The sequence below is a fragment of the Vanellus vanellus genome (assembly GCF_965231255.1).
Source record: "Vanellus vanellus genome assembly, chromosome: 12".
Classification (NCBI taxonomy): domain Eukaryota; kingdom Metazoa; phylum Chordata; class Aves; order Charadriiformes; family Charadriidae; genus Vanellus; species Vanellus vanellus.
This window is the reverse complement of record NC_138917.1, coordinates 8111766-8132158: the sequence shown is the minus strand read 5'-3', so window position 1 is coordinate 8132158 and position 20393 is coordinate 8111766.

The following is a 20393-nucleotide window of genomic DNA, read 5'->3' as shown; positions in this document are numbered from 1 at the left end:
AAAAATTAGTACCAAGAGACAAAACATATTCTTAAGTTACCCCAGAGGCTGAGTGTTACAGCGACCACATAAATGGACTGCAATGCTGCTCAGAACTCTGAATTCAAACCAGAAACCGTGTTTCATTATGTCATTTATTGCAAGGTATGACAGTTGTAGAGTTTGCTGAACTTGTCAAACACAGTAATTTAATTAACTTCCGCCTTGCTCATTATTCTCCTGTTCCCGAGATTGCTAGCATCATTAGAAATCTCTGAGCACTATAAATCAGAATAAACACACCAGTGAAGTTTGCTTCTCCTCTGAAAACTTAGAAAACCCCACGTAAGAGGATGGCAGCTTGACTAATATCCATGCTTGGAGCAACAACCTGTCTCTGAAGTGTCTCATTATTGCAGTCCTTCTTGGGTTGTACAACAGCTTTAGACGAGCAGAGATTTTCTGGTGGACTACACAGCAATTAACTTGCTCCTAGCCCTCAAAATGGTAATATAGCAGATGACACCTTTTTTTAATGAAGAAGTTATTGAATTTGTTTTAAAATTTAAAACCTGTGACCACAGAGACAGCTACAAAAGCTACACAATAAAAAAACACTGGGAATGTTTTAAAATTCCTCAAAATATTTTTTGTTTTAATCAGTGCTGGATAATGTGGGTGCAGCGCAGGGTGCTGGAGGTGCTGGCTCACACCTGCGGTGACCACAACGTGCTCGAAGCTTCTCCACAGAGGTCCCTGGTAGGGACAGAGCAAGAGGTCCACACCAGTAAGCACATCTTCAACCTAGCAAAGCCCTAGGCTTCTGCTAACTGTGGTGGGAAGGAGGCCTGGAAGGTGAAATATCTTCTTCCACACATTTCGGGCAACAGAGTGAGACGTGGCAGGAACACAAGTATAAAGTGAGACCATGCCCTGGTCAAGAAAACCCATCTGAGAAGCACCACTAAGTCACCTTCAGTTTCTCAGTAGGCCTGAAGTCAATAAAAGTTTTCTATTGGCTTTACTGGGCTTACGTTTTAAAAAATACACATATACATAACACACGTATGTGACATACACATTGTCACATCATCTTAAACACTAAGGCTCGCATGACAAAAACTCCTTACAGTTAAACAAACATCACCTAACAGTATAATCTCTAAAATGTTGGGATTATTTTGCTAAGCAAGTCTGTAGCTGCTGAACCCAGGCTCATGACAGTCTGAGAGATGGGCAGAAGTGCATGTTCCTTTTCATTCTCTTCAGACTCAAATATAATCCTGAAGATATTAAAATATTCATGATACTAAATATTTAAATTCTTCCACCCTGCCGGCCTGGATACTTCTATATTCACAAAAAAAGAGAGAAAAACGAGTTCTAACATATGCAAAAAACGTATATAAAAAGCTAAATAGAAAAAATGTGTGTTCAGCAAACACAGGTGAGTATTTGGGAAATAACAGCTTTAGTCTAAGGGTGATAAAGCATTCCCTATGAAATTGCGATGAATATATTACAAAGGCATGACAATAAGCAGTTACCTTTCTCACTGTACAGTGGCACACAGAGAACTAAAGGTCAGGGTCAGCTCACTTTACAGACCTTAAGGGTTAGATCTAAAGTTTAGACCCAGATTTGATTCTAGAGCTTTTCAAACTTCAGGGTCACACAGTCATATGCCAGAGGCCTGCTGTATTTTATTAACAACACATACTTTTCTTTCCTGGACTATCCAAACATGGGGATGGAAGGCATTAGTTAACCTCACAAATAGGCAACGGGCCAGTCCCATTTGGGTTTGACTACAGGGCAGACCTATTGAAAACATAAAGCTACAGATCCTCAGGTGAGATACTTTTCCCTTTTTTTTAACAACTTATTCACATAAAGTAGAGAGGGGGGAGAGAGGTGTGAGACAAGGCATTAAAACCAGATAATACTGGAGAACCCAGATACAGAAAGCCCTCTTGATAGGAATTTCCAAGCCAGGCATTGGTGATTGCCATGTCCCAGAAGCAGGCTTCAAACCAGACTTCACATAACTTGGAGGGGCTCAGATGAAGGAGTACTTGCTTATGAAGGGAACTGCCCCTCTCTCAACAAAGACGGATATTCTCAAGTCTTGATGGGCTGGCCTTTTAACAGGAAACACTAACTTTATGAAATACATTTTAAGCACCACTAGATTGAGTCCAAGATCACCTCTTTAGATACCTATTAACTGAGACATCCAGATCCCCTCTCACACTTGTTTTTTACTGGTCAGCCTTTATGTTTTCCAGAAACACGTGAGCCAGAATTATCCACAAACCCATGAAAAAATGTTGATGTTGGTATGCCGAATATAGAAAACACATGAGCAAACATCTTCCAGATATGTTATTAAAACTAAAGTAATAAAGTTTATCCGACTCTGAAAACATAAAGACACAAAAAAGCCAAGCCAATAAAAGGCTAGTTTAATCTTGGCAGTTTGACTTTCAAATGCAAACCCAAAGCATTCAAAACAAATGGAGCATTTCTTTCATTTCCAGCCACGTGAGTGATGCTGAATGAATATATAGGTCGCATTTGAAAGGCTTTGCTCCAACATTAGGTCTTTGAATACAATCTTTTGTTCCTTATTTCTTTCTCCCATTCTCTTTTCTATAATCCTGGGATATATGAGGTACTTCAATCCTTTAGATCTTCAAGGTTTTATTCACCTTGATACAGCTGCAATCGCAGCACCAGGTCACCTTATTGCAATAGTGAAAAATCGTACTATTACTTGTTATGCTGTGATCAGCAGCAAGAATTCAGAGCTCAAGAATTAATCAAGAGTAAGACTTTTTCCAGAATGGTTTGGAAATACAATTCTTAGAATTTGAAGTCACTGAAGGCAAATTGCCCCAAGTTATGAAATTTCAGAGATCATTTTATTTTTAAGATTTTATATGGATATGATATTGGAAATTTCATTACAAACTCTTAAATCTCAACATTTAGCAATTTTAAAACCCATGTATTTTAAGAAATGTTTAGAGTACAACATTTATACAACATTCTAAAATGTATAAAATATGTATAAAGACACAGTTACAAAATGTATAAAATATGTATAAAGACACAGTTACTTTGAATATGGTTGGGTTTTTTCTGTGCGCAGCCCTGTGGTGCCATGTGCACCCACACTGCATGAGAGCACCCAGTGTGAGCAAAGAGCTGTGGCGAGGAGGGTGCACCGCCCTTTGCACTGGAGTGAACGCTATTTATGCCTACACGAAGCTTTTTGTTCTTTTGCTTAATTTGGTCTGCTGGAACTGATTTGCTCTGACCAGTAGGGTGTAAGCAGGAAATCAGCTTTTGCCAAACAACAGACTGATCTTTGAAAAGCTGATGGGCTAAGTAGTATCCTGAAAAGCACCTCTGCTTGTGGCAAGCAGCCACACATTCAGCTCTGACCCTACTGAAACATGACAGCAGGAACCTGAACTATTGGACATGGCTTTGTTTCTCAACACAGCTAGTTAGCATAAACACCACCACCAAAAAAACTCCCAAACAAAATAACAGGGGAAAAAAACCTGATTCCCACCCTTACACCTTGTGATGGGTTTGAACTGGATGGGTCATGTGCATGATTTGAACCCAGAAATGCTTTGCAGAGAAGCATGTGGAAGGTGCAGCTCATTTCTGGGTCCCTGTTGGACTTTGGCACAGGGTGAAGAAGCAGAAGGAAAGTACTGGGCTCCTTGGGAGACTTAACGACTCAGGTAACTACAGAGGGTAGCTGCCTCCAAATGGGGATGGAAACTGAGTGCAGGTTTTTAGGATTGTAATTCCATCATCCACCATCCACCACCCCCCACCCTCAGTCTCATTTTCAGTATCCGTATCAATCATTCTTTCTCACCCTGGCTCTGCCTATCGCACAGACCGCAGGAGCAATTCCACACGCCTTGATCCAGGTGTTGCCTCTGGCTGCACTGCAGCAAGAGCTGGCAGCGTGGTGGACTCCTCCTCACACCATGGCTCCCAAGGAAGCAAACCTCCACGTACAGGAGGTACGACATGTTCTGCACAGGGTTTGTGGCCTGGTTAGTGAGGGGATGAGGATCCTGGAGCACACCATAGGTCACTCCAGTAGGCAAGGAAAGGTGCAACCTCTGCATCTCTATCCTCTATAGAAAATATGGGGATAAGAGTTCCTTACCCCTCCTGAGATTGCAAAGGTACTTGCATTAAAGCTGGTGAGATACTCAGATCCTGTGACAACGGACCTGTACGAGCAACTGGAAGAATGTCATTTCTAGACAGCAATCTCTCTTTACTTCCTTTGCTATCAAAGATAAGCTTTAGCTTTTACACAGTCAGTTCGTTCACTAAAGCTTTCTATGCAATTTCCAAAACCTTTCCACACTCTGCCCCAGAGATACTTAACACAGGAAAGCAAAAGGGGTGAGGAGCCACGTTACACTACTCTCTTTCCTCACCTTTCCTTCGACATATTGCTTAATATGAGCACAATCTGCCAGTGTCACCCACGTGACAGTGCTCTGCATCTGTGTGGCCATATGATTGCTTAATCTGCCTGTTTCATAAGATAATTACTGAATGAGACATTAATATTAGCATAGCACGCCACAGCCTCACCAAATGCAGAGGCTGGTGTTTTGCGAGCGTGTCTCAACTAGTCAAGTTCAGATGTAATTTTGCAAGGACCTCTGAACTCTTCACTGAACATGGAAGTTGAAAGGAGAAAATTAGGACTGAGCCTGAAATCTGCTGCTTGTGAGCTCCAAGTCCACAGTCAGTACAACCCTTTTTGATTGTTAGCACCAGACAAGCCAGTGTGAATAATCCATCAGCCATTTAAATAACTTCCCCCTGATTTCTCTAGCTAATAAAAGAACCTTAACTCTCTCAAAATAATTGTGTTGAAATAGAAAATGTTGTGAAGTATGTTAAATCTCTTTACAGGAAATTATAACACTGGAATGTTATGCAGAAAATGATTCCTTCATTTTGCAAATCAGTCCTGCAGAAATGTTAAAGAGAAAACTCCCCATTCCTGCCTAGTGAGAGCCCGAAGGTTTCTTAAAGGAGATGGAGCAGTGATTGTGCCTCTTGCATTTCTCAAAATCAGGCATGATATATCAATCATCGTTTGTGACATGGCTATATCCTACAGTGGGTGCGCATATGTATATTTATTTACACACACATACAAATATGTTCAACACAAGCAATAAGAATTAAGGAAATAAAGCCGTGCAGCATTACACAGTAGAGGTAAACAACAATTCTTATAAAACATGCATGAAAGTGATCCATATAAAGATGGCTGTGAGGAAATGTTCTTTATACATCACATTCTGCATATCCACTGCATGAAAATAAAATGCTTTTGAAATTACATAAAAATGAGTATTTGTCATATCCCTCTCTCAGTAAATAATTGATCCTTGCCAATGCAGGAAAAATACTTTCATTCCTAACAAAATGCTCCTTTAGATGTTTTCTCTGGATATATTTCGTGACTGTTACCAAAACCCAGTGCTACTTTCCTGCAAACCAAGCGGCCGTGATCCGACACCTGGCGACGCTGTCGTTCTGACAGGGTGCGAAGGAAGCCCCAGCCTCAGGTTTCAGCATTGTTAGGGGGCATAAAGGCAGGCAGGAGGGATGCAAGGGCGAGGCAGAAGAGCAAGATCATCTGCTAGGAAAACAACACCAAACGGGCCGATTTCAAAACAAACACGATACCACTGAAGAGATGGGCTCTTTGACAACAGACTTCTAAACTCTGCTCCTGGAATGACTCTTTCCACGACTGAGTCACTAGTTTTAATGATGATCTCTCGCTGCTTATAACCCAAGAGAAGACAATCAAACCACTGCTGTTTGATTAAACCATTAATAATATATTTGACAGCAGGAGGACTGTATCTTAAAAGGAGGATAAACAGCCTTTGGGAAGAGAGGTATTTTCCTTCATTAAATGTCAGAGGAGAACAGTTCCAAAAGCTGAGCAAAACCAAGACCCACCAATGAAGAAAATTATTCCTGTCACGTAGCTCTACTGATTCCAAACAAAAATGGCAAATTCACAGAATAGGATTTTTTTAACAGGTGTTCGAGGTGACTTCAAATTTCTGACCTCTCCTCCAGTTGTTCCCCAAAGGGACGAGAGCGAACTCTTGCCCGAGAAGGTACCTACCCATCACTGCATAACCCCAGTGTGGATAGCTGGTGCGGCTCAGCGGCTGATTGACTCCCAAATGCTTTGGAATCATTCCCACTTGGTTTCTGCTTGACTTTCCCCCTCTGAAAGAGTAGGGTGTCTGTCATGGGTCAAATGATGCAGAATCAACTTAAATGACAGATAAGTAAGAAACAACTTCTCCTTAAAAACAGTAAGATTAGCAACAGTGGAACCAAAATACAAAAGGATGAATCAATGAAACATATTAAGATTGACAGTAGCATCCTCTTTAGATGCTATCAATGACAGCATTAAAGGCAGAAATGCAGATGAAAAAGGTTCATTCACAAACGTGATGACTCCATTCGTTTGGCAATAATATTATTTTGCAGAAGTGAACAATATGAAAAAATATAAATGTACGGTTTAATCAAAATGTGTCAATGCAGTAAATACATTTCAGCGTCCCTGGCCTGATTTTCTACTCACTTAAATCTCTCTTAGCTGGTGTAATCCCCTGGAATATAATAGCTGTGCTCTTGAGGGGATAAAATCAGATGCAGAAATGAAGTTACAACTGGAAATGATTCCAAAAAGTCACAACATAACTTGCTCCCCTGTGCAAGGTGTCAGATAAAGTCAGAAACTGGCAGAAATCATGTGTCTATATTTTTGTCTAGGTAAGAAGACAAATGAATAGCAAAAATTAAAGGTCATGTTAATTAGCATTAGACAACAGCATTTGAAATACTCCCAGAGAGAAGTGACCAAGGAATTAATATCTAAAATCCAGAAATACCCAAGCAAAAAGTCATGGTTCACTATTCTTCAGTATGGCATACAAGTATCTAAAGGGTGGGTTGAAGAAGGATGGAGCCAGGCTCTTTTCATTGGTTCCAAGTGACAGGACGAGGGGCAATGGGCACAAGTTAGAACACAGGAAGTTCCGTTCAAATACACGGAAACAGTTCTTTATGGTGAGGGTGACAGAGCACTGGCACAGGCTGCCCAGGGAGGGTGTGGAGTCCCCTTCTCTGGAGATTTTCAAGACCCGCCTGGATGCAGTCCTGAGTAATGTGCTCTGGGCAATCCTGCTTTAGCAGGGGAGTTGGACTAGATGATCTCTAGAGGTCCCTTCCAACTCTGAAAATTCTGTGATTCTGTGTAATATGTGCCTTCAATTTATCTCCAGCGTAGGCCAGACACTCCAGACTCTATAACTTCAAATACACGAGTGGACTTATTTGTTACTTATATAGGTACTAAAGCATTTACAAGGCTTAAAAAACCTACATTCTAACTGCCAAGATATAAAAGGCACTGCAAGTTTATTCCTTGAAGCAGGCTGAGAAAAAAGAAAATATTTTTAATCCCTATCATTTCCATATCCAGCATTAGTACAACACAAATGTTGATCTGGGAGAACAATATGGTATATAATTGCAAGGAAGAGATCCCAGAACCCCCGAAAAATCACCCCTTTACAAGATCCATGAAATTGGCTTTCTTAAACAAAGAATGTTAACTGTCATTCTGCGGCTAGTTTGCGTGAGAGTTCAGTCTCTGATCAAACTGCAGTTCATCAATTCATGCAGCATGAATTCCTTAAAATGAGCATGCTACCTACCAGCACAGAGAAGGGAAAGATTCAGCAGTGAACACTAGCGTAAAAAACAAATACTGGTGTCACTAGTGTCAACCCAGTATTTCCTGCTCCACTATGGAGAGAGTTTGATGTGGGAGAAGTCAAGTGCAACTTACACAATAAAATAACGTTGGATTGCAGGGTGAGTGCTTCTGCACCAAATATTATCATGCATTTTTCTGTATATATCAAAAGCAAACCTTCCTAATACCTGATTGCTTAAGGCCGTTTGAATCAAAGTCACTGTATGTTGCTTTAAGTGGGTTGTTGTACTGCTGTCTTGGACAAGTTCAGAGGTACTGAGTCTCCCTCTTTTCATAAATATTACAGAGTTTCCTTCAAAACTTATTTTCTTATTATTTCTTTGCTGAGGAGCTCCTAGAGCTTCCTAGTAGAACAAGGTCCTTATGTGCTAGCTTTTGTGTAGACACATACTGAGCGACAGATATCTCCCAAAGACTTTAAATCTACAGAGGGAAGAAACATCATCAGTCCACAGATGGGAAACCAAAGCACAAAGGGTCAGATCTTCATTTAAGTGCATGCCTGGGGGAGCAGAAGCCTCGGGAAGCAAAAATGAGGTTAAGCCTAAACAGGTTATCCTCAAAAAAACCTATGGCATAGATTAAGCACAGAAGGATTAAAATTAGGTTTCCTTGCACCCACCCAACAGGACAAATAAACAGCATAGCATGTAGCTGCTTTAAGAAGACGAAACTATGGGAATAGTCTCATGTATTCTCAAAGCAAATCTATCCACAACTGAATTCGGCTTTTTTTTTCTCTTGTCTTTATTTGAAACAAACGCTACAAGGAATAGCAATAAAATCACTTTCCTGTCAATTACGTATTGAACTGTGAGGCAACTAACTGAGGTTTCTGCATAAAAATGATCAAACATAATAATAAAAAACCTGCTTTTTATGAGTAATGTAATGAAAATGTTAATAATAAGCCAAACAGCACTTTTGGGGGCTTTCTCATGAATATAGCGTCTTAAACGAGTTAGTCATGAGACTGTATTTTTGAAGAGTCCACATTCATACTAAAAGATGATACAACTCTTGGTAAAAACAAAAGGATGGATAGGTTCTACTTTTGTCTTTAAATCAGCCTAAACAAACTTAACTGTAGCAGAGTGTATCTGGAGAAAAGAAGGAAAACATTTGCTGATACTGTGACATGTCCCCCACAACCTCATCCTATGAAGGTCATGATAAAGGACAATCTTGAATTCAGGAACATGCAGGGCAGTGGGGCTGAGTGAGATGGTCACAAGCACTTTGCTATGCCAACAACACTAAAAGGACCATTAGTAAATCAGCATTCTGTATGCTGGTCATGTTTGGGATCAGTAATTAAAAATTGATTTTTAAAACCTTGAATTTAATGGAAATACAAGGATATGGGAATGCTTGTATCTCCCGATTGCATCTCCAACCAGAAGAGTTTGCCCCTTATAATAAATTCACTCCAGCTTCCATACACTGGGCACATAAAATCAAAACACTTATCGAACAAACACCAAGTGTTGCACATAACTTTGTGTTAGAGTTGTAAATGCAATGAAATTAAAATTTTTTTAAACAAGGTATTTTGAAGACTACTGAATCTTTTATTAAGGTGTGTATTAAGGTGTGACTACATAACTGCAATCTGCTCTTCCTATAAAGACACCCTAGGAGAGATACAGGGTGGGAATCTAACAGACCAAAGCTTCAGAAAAGCAAAGAGTTATCAGTGGAATTTATTATTAAAGCATGAAGTTCAAACAGATAACCATTAGCCAGTTAAGTCCATTGAAAATAGTTTCTGGAAGGGCCTACAATTCAAAGGACTCATTAGTTTAAGATGTGCTAATATCAGCCAAAGACTCTTTTAACTGCCTGAAGTGAATTTAAAGTTGAAGATATGAATGATACTAATGCTTCTTCTCTAAAGACTTCTCTGTGTATGATTTACAGCTCAGCATTACTTTACTGTAGTCTAAAACATTCAGCTTTGGCCTTGCCCTGAAAACATACGGTCCTTCTTTTTCTCGAACAAGTGCTGACAGATTTTGCTTGTCATGTCCATATGAGCATTTTCTACGCACGATTAACAAACAGGACAGCATCCAGTATGACTGAAATGAACAGAACAATCCTGAGACAGAGGCGAACAGGATTTGGCCCTTAAACTATACGTATCAGGCAATTAGCCAGTTAATGACAATTATGGGAACTCACTCAAGAGTCAGTGAAACCAGAGACCTAGTTTTGCCTTGAAAATGGTAAATGTTTTCACACGATACTGAAGTCCAAACAAACCCACAGTGCCTGGCGTAGTCAGTTGTATGTACTTCAAGGGTGAGCTTTCTGAGAAAACAACCATCTGTTTGTCCTGCGTTTTTACCAAATGAGGGTGTTAAAGTCTTTTTCTTGGATTCTTAAGCTCTGCTGCAACACCACTAATGACCAAGTAATAGCAAAAACAATCTTGTCTCAGATACCAGAGAGCCAGCACTGATTTCTAGACAATATTCATGTAACAGAACATTGGGATTTGCTGGAAATCAGAGCCATAATATAGCAAAAACATCACAGAAACTACATGGCAAGGTGGACACACTGCAGGGGTGGTTGTATTCCGATACCCTGAAACACTTCTTGCTTTGAGTTGGAATATAAATTATGAGATAATATCAGTTTAATGAAAATAATAACACTTCTGTAACAGTAAATTAATTATCATCCCTACCAGCACGTGAATCTGGAATCTACTAGTCCTTCCAAAGCCCTGCAGCCAGCCAAAATATGTTGGAATATGAAGCTTCACAAAGCTGTTTCTTAAAATTAAGATCTCATCCTAAACCTAGGAAAACATGATACCACTTTCGATTTTTCCAATCAGCTTTAGTTCTTTCCTTCTCGTATCATCGGTAATGAAGAACTTGTAGTCCAAGCTATGCCCTCGGTGCCCTTGGGTCCCTTTTAGCTCTCATTCATCACTGAACTCTGCCTGAACTTGGTGACCAATTCTGTTGACAATGCACAAAAAGGAAGATGATTTAGCTGCTTTTCTGCTAGCAGGATTGCTTCCCCAAAGCTGGAGGAGAGCAGCAACGTCGGTGCCAGCAGCAGCTCTGCCTCCGAGTTCAAGTAGGGAGTCGGAGGTGCTGAGTAAAGCAGTACAATGTTTTCCTTAGTCACTGTTCAGAGCAGACTGTGCTTTCAACTGATGCCCTCTGCTAATCTTGTGTTTAGATCACATCACCTCAAGTAGTCACCTTGTTTTTATCTGCTGATGCATTTACAGATGAAAGGAGTAAGTATCTGCATTGATTTTACAAGCTTTTGCAGTAGCATATGATCGGTAGGGCTCAGAGGAGAATACGAGCAATACTACACTCCACTGTCACCTAATGAATAAAAAGATGCACTATATTCCCTGGTTCCAACATGGACTGATACACTGAGATGACCCCAAGAGGAAGACATGCTGGTGAAAGTTCCTCTGAAAAGGTCAATTACTGCAGTAGTAGTACAAAACAGCAGCACCAACAAACCACAGCAGCAATCAGAGTGTGGAGGGTTATGAAAACTCCTTAGGTACATGATTAGGAACCAGGGAGTTGAAAGAACCCATCAAGAGCGATACTAGAGAAAGCTTCTGGATACTTCTGCTGCCTGTATTACTTTACAAGCTTATGACAATTTGGGTTATTTCATTCTAATCAAAATCTTTTCATATTTCTAATCCCTTCAGCAGATTAAATATCACTAGAAGGAAAATCGACACCCACGCACAAAGCCTGGACTCATCCATTGAATTTAGTTATCTAATTGAGGTCGTTAAGGTTGAAAGACAGTCCCTTTTGGCCAGCTATATACCCAGTAGAGAAAGACAAGCAACAGGAGCAGGTCAGCCTCTCTGAGATCTCTATCACCTTCTAAGCAGTTTCTTGTTTTCTGCTATCCAAATGAATACTCTGGAGTGAATACATTTCAAATTAGTCTCCTTTGCTAGGTGAGATGGATCTAGCTAAGTGCTGCCATTTATTTAAGTCCTTCTACAACACTGTTAAAAAGGGAAGTTCTAAACAGCGACATCTTGGAGACAGAATTTGTCCTGGGCACAGCGAACAAAATGTATGCACTAATGTAAAATTACCGGGGACTTAAAGTTTCTGCAGCCCGTGTCTAAACCAAGGAATTTTTACTGAGGGTAAAACTTCAGCTAAATATGACGATAATTTCTGCTTACCTCAAGAAAAGGGGTGCGTGGAGACACGTTTATTGTGTTTTTCTGTGTGAAATGGCTAAAATGAACTACAGGAATTCTGACTTGAATACATGAAGAAATATTACATCCACAACAAGCCTTCAAATTCTCTTTTCACTCTTGCTCGCTGCCATACATTTATACGTAACACAACTGCCTGGTTATTTCCCAAGCAAGCAATAAGAGACCAAGTAGTAATTAAGTTACCTCACTCTAACGTCAGGTGTATTTTGAGCCATGGTAATATCTCGGCATCTCACATACCTTTCATGTCCTGTTGTTTAATTATCAAAGGAGCAATGAAAAGGAGCACAGGAATGAGGTGTAGGTGAATATGAATTATTGAAAGGGACCAGGAAGAAAGCGCTGCAGAAACAGGAGTATCTGTCATTTAAGCTCCACGTAAGAGGTTTTAAAGCACAAATGAGAGCAGTGAAGGTGAAAATGCTCTGACTGGTGTTTGCACTGCTTAACAGAGAGTAGGGGGTGTTTGAGTTCCCACACAACTTACCTCTCCGCAGCATGGGGAGGTCCAATACTGGGGGAATACCCAACAGTACTCAACACGTGCAGCCAGCTTCTACATGGCTACCTCCTGTCATCACAGCTTCAGGAGGCACCTCAGCGAAGGACTGGGGGATACTGGCATTTTCCAGCGCCTCCTCCCTGCCTGACCAGCCCTTCAGGACCATTACTTTTACAGTTTACAGCAGCGTATCTTGCCCTTACTTGACCCAAGGGTAGAAATCATTCTCTCAATCAACATTCCCTCCTGCGTACACCAAGGGCTTGCACTCAGCCAGACCAGCCACTGGCTGCTAGCAAGTCCTGGCAGGACAAAAACTCTGGGTAGAAGAGCAGCTTCACTGGAAAAGCTCCCCTCCCTTTAGGAGCCTAAGTGACCTTTTTATTTAAGACATTTTCTACAGTCTAGCCCAAGCATTCAGCCTGGAATTTGGTCTTTACCTGAATCATTCAAAGCAGTATTTCCTTTTGCTTCATGTTAGCCCTCATTCAACAGCTGTGGATGGTTGTAATGTCACTGAAAATCTTTTAAATTCTTATTTTCTTTTTTTTTTTTCCTTTTCCTCATAAGACAAATCCTTTGTGTGATTAAATGACTTCGCCAACCCCTCTCATTTGAAATTCTGCAAATCATTTTCAAACAATGAAATCCAAAGCTACAGGAACTGAAAACTTAACAGTACTTCCATTTAATCCATGATCCATAGCATCATCTTTTAAATATCTCTACAGGCATTTTTTTATTAGCTTGGTAGATGGACTACATGAATGGAGTAATTTTATGTTTTGCTTTACGCTACCCTATCATATTATAAAACCAAACAGCATTTCTGCTTTCCAGACACTTGCTTTTCACTGCATTCATCTCTCTTCCTACTTTATGGCTGTTTTCCTTTAGATTAGTCCCCCATAGTGGACATATTAGTCTGTTTTTCCTCAGGTTCAGCCTAATTTTATTAATGCCTACCATTTTCTCTAATCTCTCTAGCTCTGTCTCTGTCTCTCTATCTATCCTGCCAGACACTTCCCTTGATTTTATCACTAATTAATGCATCTTTGTAGTGTTTACAACAAAAGTGAATCACATATCCATTCGTTGCCCAGCCGCTCAGAGTCACACCTTTTCCGAATCAGTATGCTGATATTTTTAAGATTAAAGTGAATGAAACACTTTCTGATTATTTTCCTTCTCCAGTACTTCAGCACTCACAGCTGATATGTCCTCCTGGCTTTGGAAGCTCGGAGGAGGCAGGGAATACAGATAGAGAAGGGAGTGATCAGTTTGCAAAAGGTAAGGGCCCAGAATGTCAGCTTCAGGCAGGGAAGCTCACAAGGGGCACGTGTACCTTCCTAATCCTTGTGCCTTTGCATGCCAAGCCAGCTCTCTAGCGTACCTTAAAGCAATCCAAAAGTTCCTCTACACGAAGGGCTGACGAAGCAGCCAGAGATCAGAGAAAAGTGGACAACGCTTACCTATTGACAGCAGGACAGGAACTTGAGCGATCTTTCAGGTTTTGCAGTACTGAAGCTTTTCCCTGCTGAAGCCTTGCAGCCCTGTACGCTGAGAGGGGTCTGTCCCAGGGTTGCTCATGGGCATTTCCAAACAAACGGGGAAAGAGTCTGTAGGAAAGAAAGTGCAAACCAAGGGCTTACTTTTGAAAATGGCTCTGCAGCTCTTAATTCACTTGTGAAATATGAACCTGCAAAGAGTAGGTGTTGTCACACAGATTGAAAGATGGGTCTGATGAGGGGGGTTGAGGGAAGAGCTTGGTTTCTCACCTGATGGTGGGCTTTTAAAAAATATTCATTGTCAGCCTAATAAAGCTGTCCCCAAAGCAGATGGTGGAATTCCCAGAACCAGCACAAGGAGGAAAAATTCTCTTCCTTCCTCTCAAAGGGAAAAGTGAAACAGCTCTTCACAGCCCAGTGGAGGGGGATCTGCCCACAGGTTTGCGGAGTCCGCAATGCAAGCACATAGTCTCTTTCTACTGGTTTCATACTAGTATGACCAAATCATAGTATATTTGTATTTTAGCCTGAATGAGGCTAACATTTCATTGATTAAAATAGATACAGATCTCAATGGGGAACTAGCTAAGTTATTAAGAAGAGCTTAAGCGTACTTTTTAACAACTGGGTGGTACTATATGCACAGCAATGACTTTTATGTATATTGCTTTTTAACACAAGGTCTCAAGACTTGGGAAGAACTATAATTGGAATGATTCTTTTTTTTGACATTTAATGCATCATAAGCGGAGAACTGGATTTGTATGGTAATTCATTTGAACAGTACGGTATTAGAAAAAACAAGATGAAGTAATCAATCTCACCAGTAACAACTATAAAAAATTCTTAGACCTTCCTTCACTAGTTTTAAATGATTCAAGAAATAAATCCTAACAGGAGAGAGAAAAAATATCAACAACATCCAGTATTCAAACCCACCTTAGCTGCTTAGCAATTCACATTTTAATCTGGCTGTTCGTCACAGTAGCTAATGTAATTTTAACACTGTTTCTGCTTTCAATTTGAAAACTGAAAGTGTTGCCGTATTTTATTCTTGAGCTATGCAACTTTAGATAATCAGTCTTACTAGTAACTTATCCCCCTATTAAAAACTGTCTTCTCCAGCATAGTTAGTTGAAGATCAACTTCTTAATTCCTCCCATTCTTCTCCCCAAACAGGAGCTTGCTGCCGTATCTGAGTATCATAAATAGGGTTCTCCTTACAAGACCACAGTAGCTATATGTATTTGATTTATGACTAGGAAACCAAGGCACAGAGATATTAAGTGATATGCCTGGGATGACAAAGAAAGATTTTTACAATGGTAAGAGATAAACAAAGAGCTTCTGGATTGTAACCACAATATTACCTTTTCTCTTTCAACATTGCATCACGCAATGGCAGACATTTTAGCGCGCACAGTGAGTCAGGTGTGTGTCTATGTGTAGAAATAGAAACCCACTACTCTGTGATCTCCAAAATCAACGGTACTTATAGACATACATATTCCCTGAGTGAGCATTCTCCTCAGCACATAACAACACTGTTCATGTTACTTGAAACATCTGGTTTAGCGTTTCTTCAGTTTTTCTTCCTAGCAAATTTGCAACACCTTTTTCTGCCCATTTCACTCTTCAGTTTCTGAAATGGGTGTTATTTTTTCCTAACAGACGGTGGCACAGATACAATTGCTCTGTTACCTATCCCTGTGCAGAAACCCTTCAGATAGCTTCTCTTTGAAGCAAAGTTTTCTCTTTCTTACTCATGTCTCTTGTTACTGACTGCAGAAAGGCATGAAAATGGTTAAAAAAAAAACAATCCAACCTCAGCACACAAATGGCAGTCAAATATCGGGTTTTAGAGGGTTTTCAGAAATAGTAGAAGTTATATCTGTATAGTTGTATCCAGTACTATATATTGGGTATTTGTGGTATTTCAGTGATCCTGAGGTGGATCACTGAAATGACTCCTTTAATACTGGACATGAAAATGGTGTTATTTGTAAATGCTTTGGAATTTTGAAATGAAAAGCACTTGGTAAGAAAAATATTTACAGCATTTCCAATTTTTATCTCACCAAAGGTTTTATATTTCCAAGATATTTTCAACTTTGATAGAAACATCAAAATGCACAGTCCAAACCTGCGCAAAGAGTAAGAGAGAAAATTGAGAGAAGATTGTACTGTTGAAGAAAACTGCCATTTATCAGCAACAGCCTCATGCTGATTATCACCGGGGCTTCTGTTTTAATCCCCTCAGTTGCTAGGCTTGCAGTGAGGTCAAAAACGCTCACCAAATTTTTTCCTGATATGCATGCAGTTAGACAGATGTGCCTTTTGGTTTGGACTCAAAGAAGGGAAGGTTGCATGTGTTTCCCATAGAAAGTTTTGGCACCTCTGAATGGACCAGCGCTCAGAGATGGTAGGAAAACTTCTTCCTCAAATGCTCACCTTGTGTGTGGTGCTCAGGGTGAGACTGTTCACCAAAGCTGCAATCAGGAGGGAATTATTCTCCAGATTAGGTTATGAAAGATTTGAGATTGTCTCCTCTACAGCATCACTCTCACATTACCTGGGCATATCTCACTTAATCAGTCTCTTGCTACGTGGAGAGATAATAGCACTCAGCTCTAAGCCGTGCCACTCAGCTCTCCGTTTCCTCTGCCCATGCCACACAACATTTTAATCCCCTAAAAACTTTTAAACCCAAGTGATTCGGCCCTTATGCAAAATTCATTTGGATCAATATAGGAATGATTATCCATTTGAAATTTGGATACTGTCCTTGGGTACTGTCCATTAACAGGTATAATTTTCTAGACAGTCCAGAGGAAATGAGCAGAGAAAACTTTGGGAAACTTATCTGAAGTTAATTCCAAGGTTCAGTCTTCATGCATGGAGAAGAGTGAAAGGACACAGAAATCTCTGTGTAACATATCATGAACCTTATTTACATTTACATAGCAAAGAAGTGCTCTGAATAGTTCATTTGCTTTAGTGGTATTTTGCCTAATGAGAAGTGTCCCCTTTTGGCTTTCATTAAACTCAACAGAGAAAAAAAGAAACAACTTTTACAAAGACAAGGATGGAAATAAGGAATAAAACACTGCCACCAATATGTGACTCAGTCTTCCAAGACAATTTGTGGCACAACAGGAGCATGGATCACAGCTGGGGTTTCTAAGGGCTGGGATGAACAAGCAATATATTATAAAAGTGCTTAAAAAATCAAGGGTACCTGTTGCCTGATTTACCACATATTCCTGGGCGATTGCAGCATTATTCTACTGGAATCAATAATGCTGCAACTCGGTAAGACTTGAATAATGAAGAGGTGAATCTAGCCCTTTACTGTCAATTTAATTATCCATACAAACTAGGCATTTGGCAAGAAAGGGTATTTCTATTGCTCCATAAAGACAAATTATGAGGAAATAAACAGGAACATGAAGCTAACATTGCTGGACTGAATAAAATGTTGGTATAAATCCTGAAAGTTTACCTTGCAATGTTTAATGTCATAATTAAACCCAGAAAAAGAAGGCTAAGCTATTCTTTATGCCCAATGAGTAATATAAGGATCTGAAAAGATGCTGAATTTCCATTTAACAAGGCTATCTAAATCCAATTACTTCCAGAAGTGTTAACCACCTGCGAACACAATGGAAGCATTTAAACTAATTTTTGAGTGTTAAAATGCTCTTTTCAATGTCATGTCAATTATTTTGCAAATAAATTAAAAAATATTTTATTTACCATAGCAGTTCACATGGCACAAACATAAAGAACCTGGGAAAGCCCAGGTCCATACATTGGCTGAGGCTTAGAGAAGAACTAGCCCGCACAGACAAAAGGCTGTATACTCAGCTGATAAAAGAAACAACATCCAATAACTTTGTGATGAAACTGCACCAACTGAAGATTCAGCACTGGGCTAATTTCTAAGCCAATGAATGAAGACAGTACATGTTTTCAGTATGAATTTCTTTCATTCTTATTTTTTCTTTTCTTTTTCAATGCATTCATATTTCCTTAAATAATTATTTTGATTTACATTTTTGTTTTCTCTCTGACGTTAAAAGCTTGAAATGTATCTTCTGTTATAGATACCAGGGAAAGTAATTATCTTTGTTTTATACTTAAGCATTACAAAACACCCAGTTGGGAAGGAAGGAAGATTGACAACAGTGCCTTTATTAAAGTACATGCCTGCTCCCTGCAGAATGATTGGAAGACCTGCAAGCCCATGCAATTTCAGCGTGTACAGTCTACCCCTTTGTGAGGTTGCCCATTATATATAGACATCATTAGTCTTGAATATATATACATGCACATACACATATAATCAGAGTTTTTTCTTCAGCTCTTTTTTGCTTTTCTGACAAATACTGTCAGGTAAGTAGTGAATGATCAACCCAGAAATGCATGACCAAACTAGTAGAGCCTAGGCCACCCTCCTCAGGTTTCTCAGCATAAGAACATCTCCATAGGGTCACACCAGGGGCTGTGCAGCCCCCATGTACGTCAACTATCAAAAATCTAGGAATAAAACAGAACAGGGCAAGCATATACATTGTGGTAAAATATCTCCCTGCTGCCCAGCAATATGCGGGTTTCTTACTTTCTGTGCCAGACGTTGGATCTTCCTGGTGGACCTTTCTTGCATAAATTTGCTCAGTCCTTTTCTGAATACTTTACACTTTTGGCCACCTCAACATCATTTGCCAATAAATTCTGCAGTTTTATTATGTGCTTCGTGAAAAAAAGTGCTTGCTTCTATATATCTATATTCTGTATGTGTCTGATGCTTGATACAGGATTCTGGCATAATTACAGAGAACAAAATACAGGAGATAAAATCACAGGTAAGCAAGCTATTAAAGCCAGTGACATTCACTGCGTTTCCCATTTTCTACAGCATTTAACTATTATCAATATCTAAATACTAGCTCTGCAAATGATTTCATTATTGAACTATCTAAGAAAAATCTGCACACTGTAACAGATGCCTCTTATCAGATTCTCCTCTGCATGTCACAGGAATGTGATGATAACTGCACCATCATACCAACAAGGTTTCAAGCCAGCCTAGTAGACCTCTGCTGTGTGTGTTTGAATTGGACTTGAGTAAGAGTTTCACCATCAATTACCATACAGCCTAGATTTAAGCTTTAACCTTGGTTTACATAGGGCTAGACTTAGTCCAGCTGAGAGATCTGTACAACAGTGTGCACTTGCTTTGTTCTTGGAACCATCTGGGTAAGAACTACCTCTTCTGCTCAGCTTTCTTCTCAGCAATAGCCTGTTGTCCTTGTACAAAGGGGATGCCAGAGGCAGGTCTAAACCAAATTATAGTAGAATGGCAAAACGGGGGAACCAACAGGGAGGAGACAGGAATGTCATTCATGTCAACAAATAAATGAAGCATATAGAAACTGCATTTAAGGCATAAAGGGCATGTAGAAGAAGGTGATATGACCAGATGGTTAAGGAGCAAGGAGAGAGCAATTCCAGAAACTGTAAGGGAAATAGAGAACAGGAAAAGAGAACAAAGATTACGAACTTCAGAATCCAAAGAGAATTTAACAGGAAGACTACAGCACTAGTCACGAACAACAACAACAAAGTGAAAGGTCAAGTCAGCAGAAGTTAGAATTGAGCCAGGAATATGCCTTTCCCACCTGGGGAGAGATTTCAGTTTTGTGGTGTCAGCATTAATAGTTTTAGATACTCCACTATTAAGGAGGATCTCATCCAGACATGGTAGTAGGTTCCAGGAGAGCAGAAGACAAGAGATTGGCCAGGGTGGGAGCACAGCTTTGGGGTTAAGTTACATGGTTAAGACCTTCAGAGCTGGGTTCAGGGCCTGGCTTCCTCATACACAAAAGCATTTCTTTTCTGTGCCTTCAACTCCACTTCAACTTAACAATTAAGATAAAAATATTTCTATCCTTTCTCTGTCTCATGACAGATGACTCTCAAGGACTACCTGACAGATACTTGTATGGTTCTAGCTGGCAATGAGGTCCTGATCTAGCTACAGACACAGCTGCAGATGCCAATAAAGTACATAGTAGCGTGCCTAGTATTGGAATTGAAGTCCTAAACATTAGAACATATATATTTCTTCATAAATAAGTATAACACTCAAATTACTCAATTACATACAATATTTACTCATTGTTTTGGATTTATTTGCCTTCTTGTCAGCTGGTTTCAGAAAGATAACCTTTAACAACACCACACAAGGGCATTGCAAGGTAAGAAGGAAATGCTAAT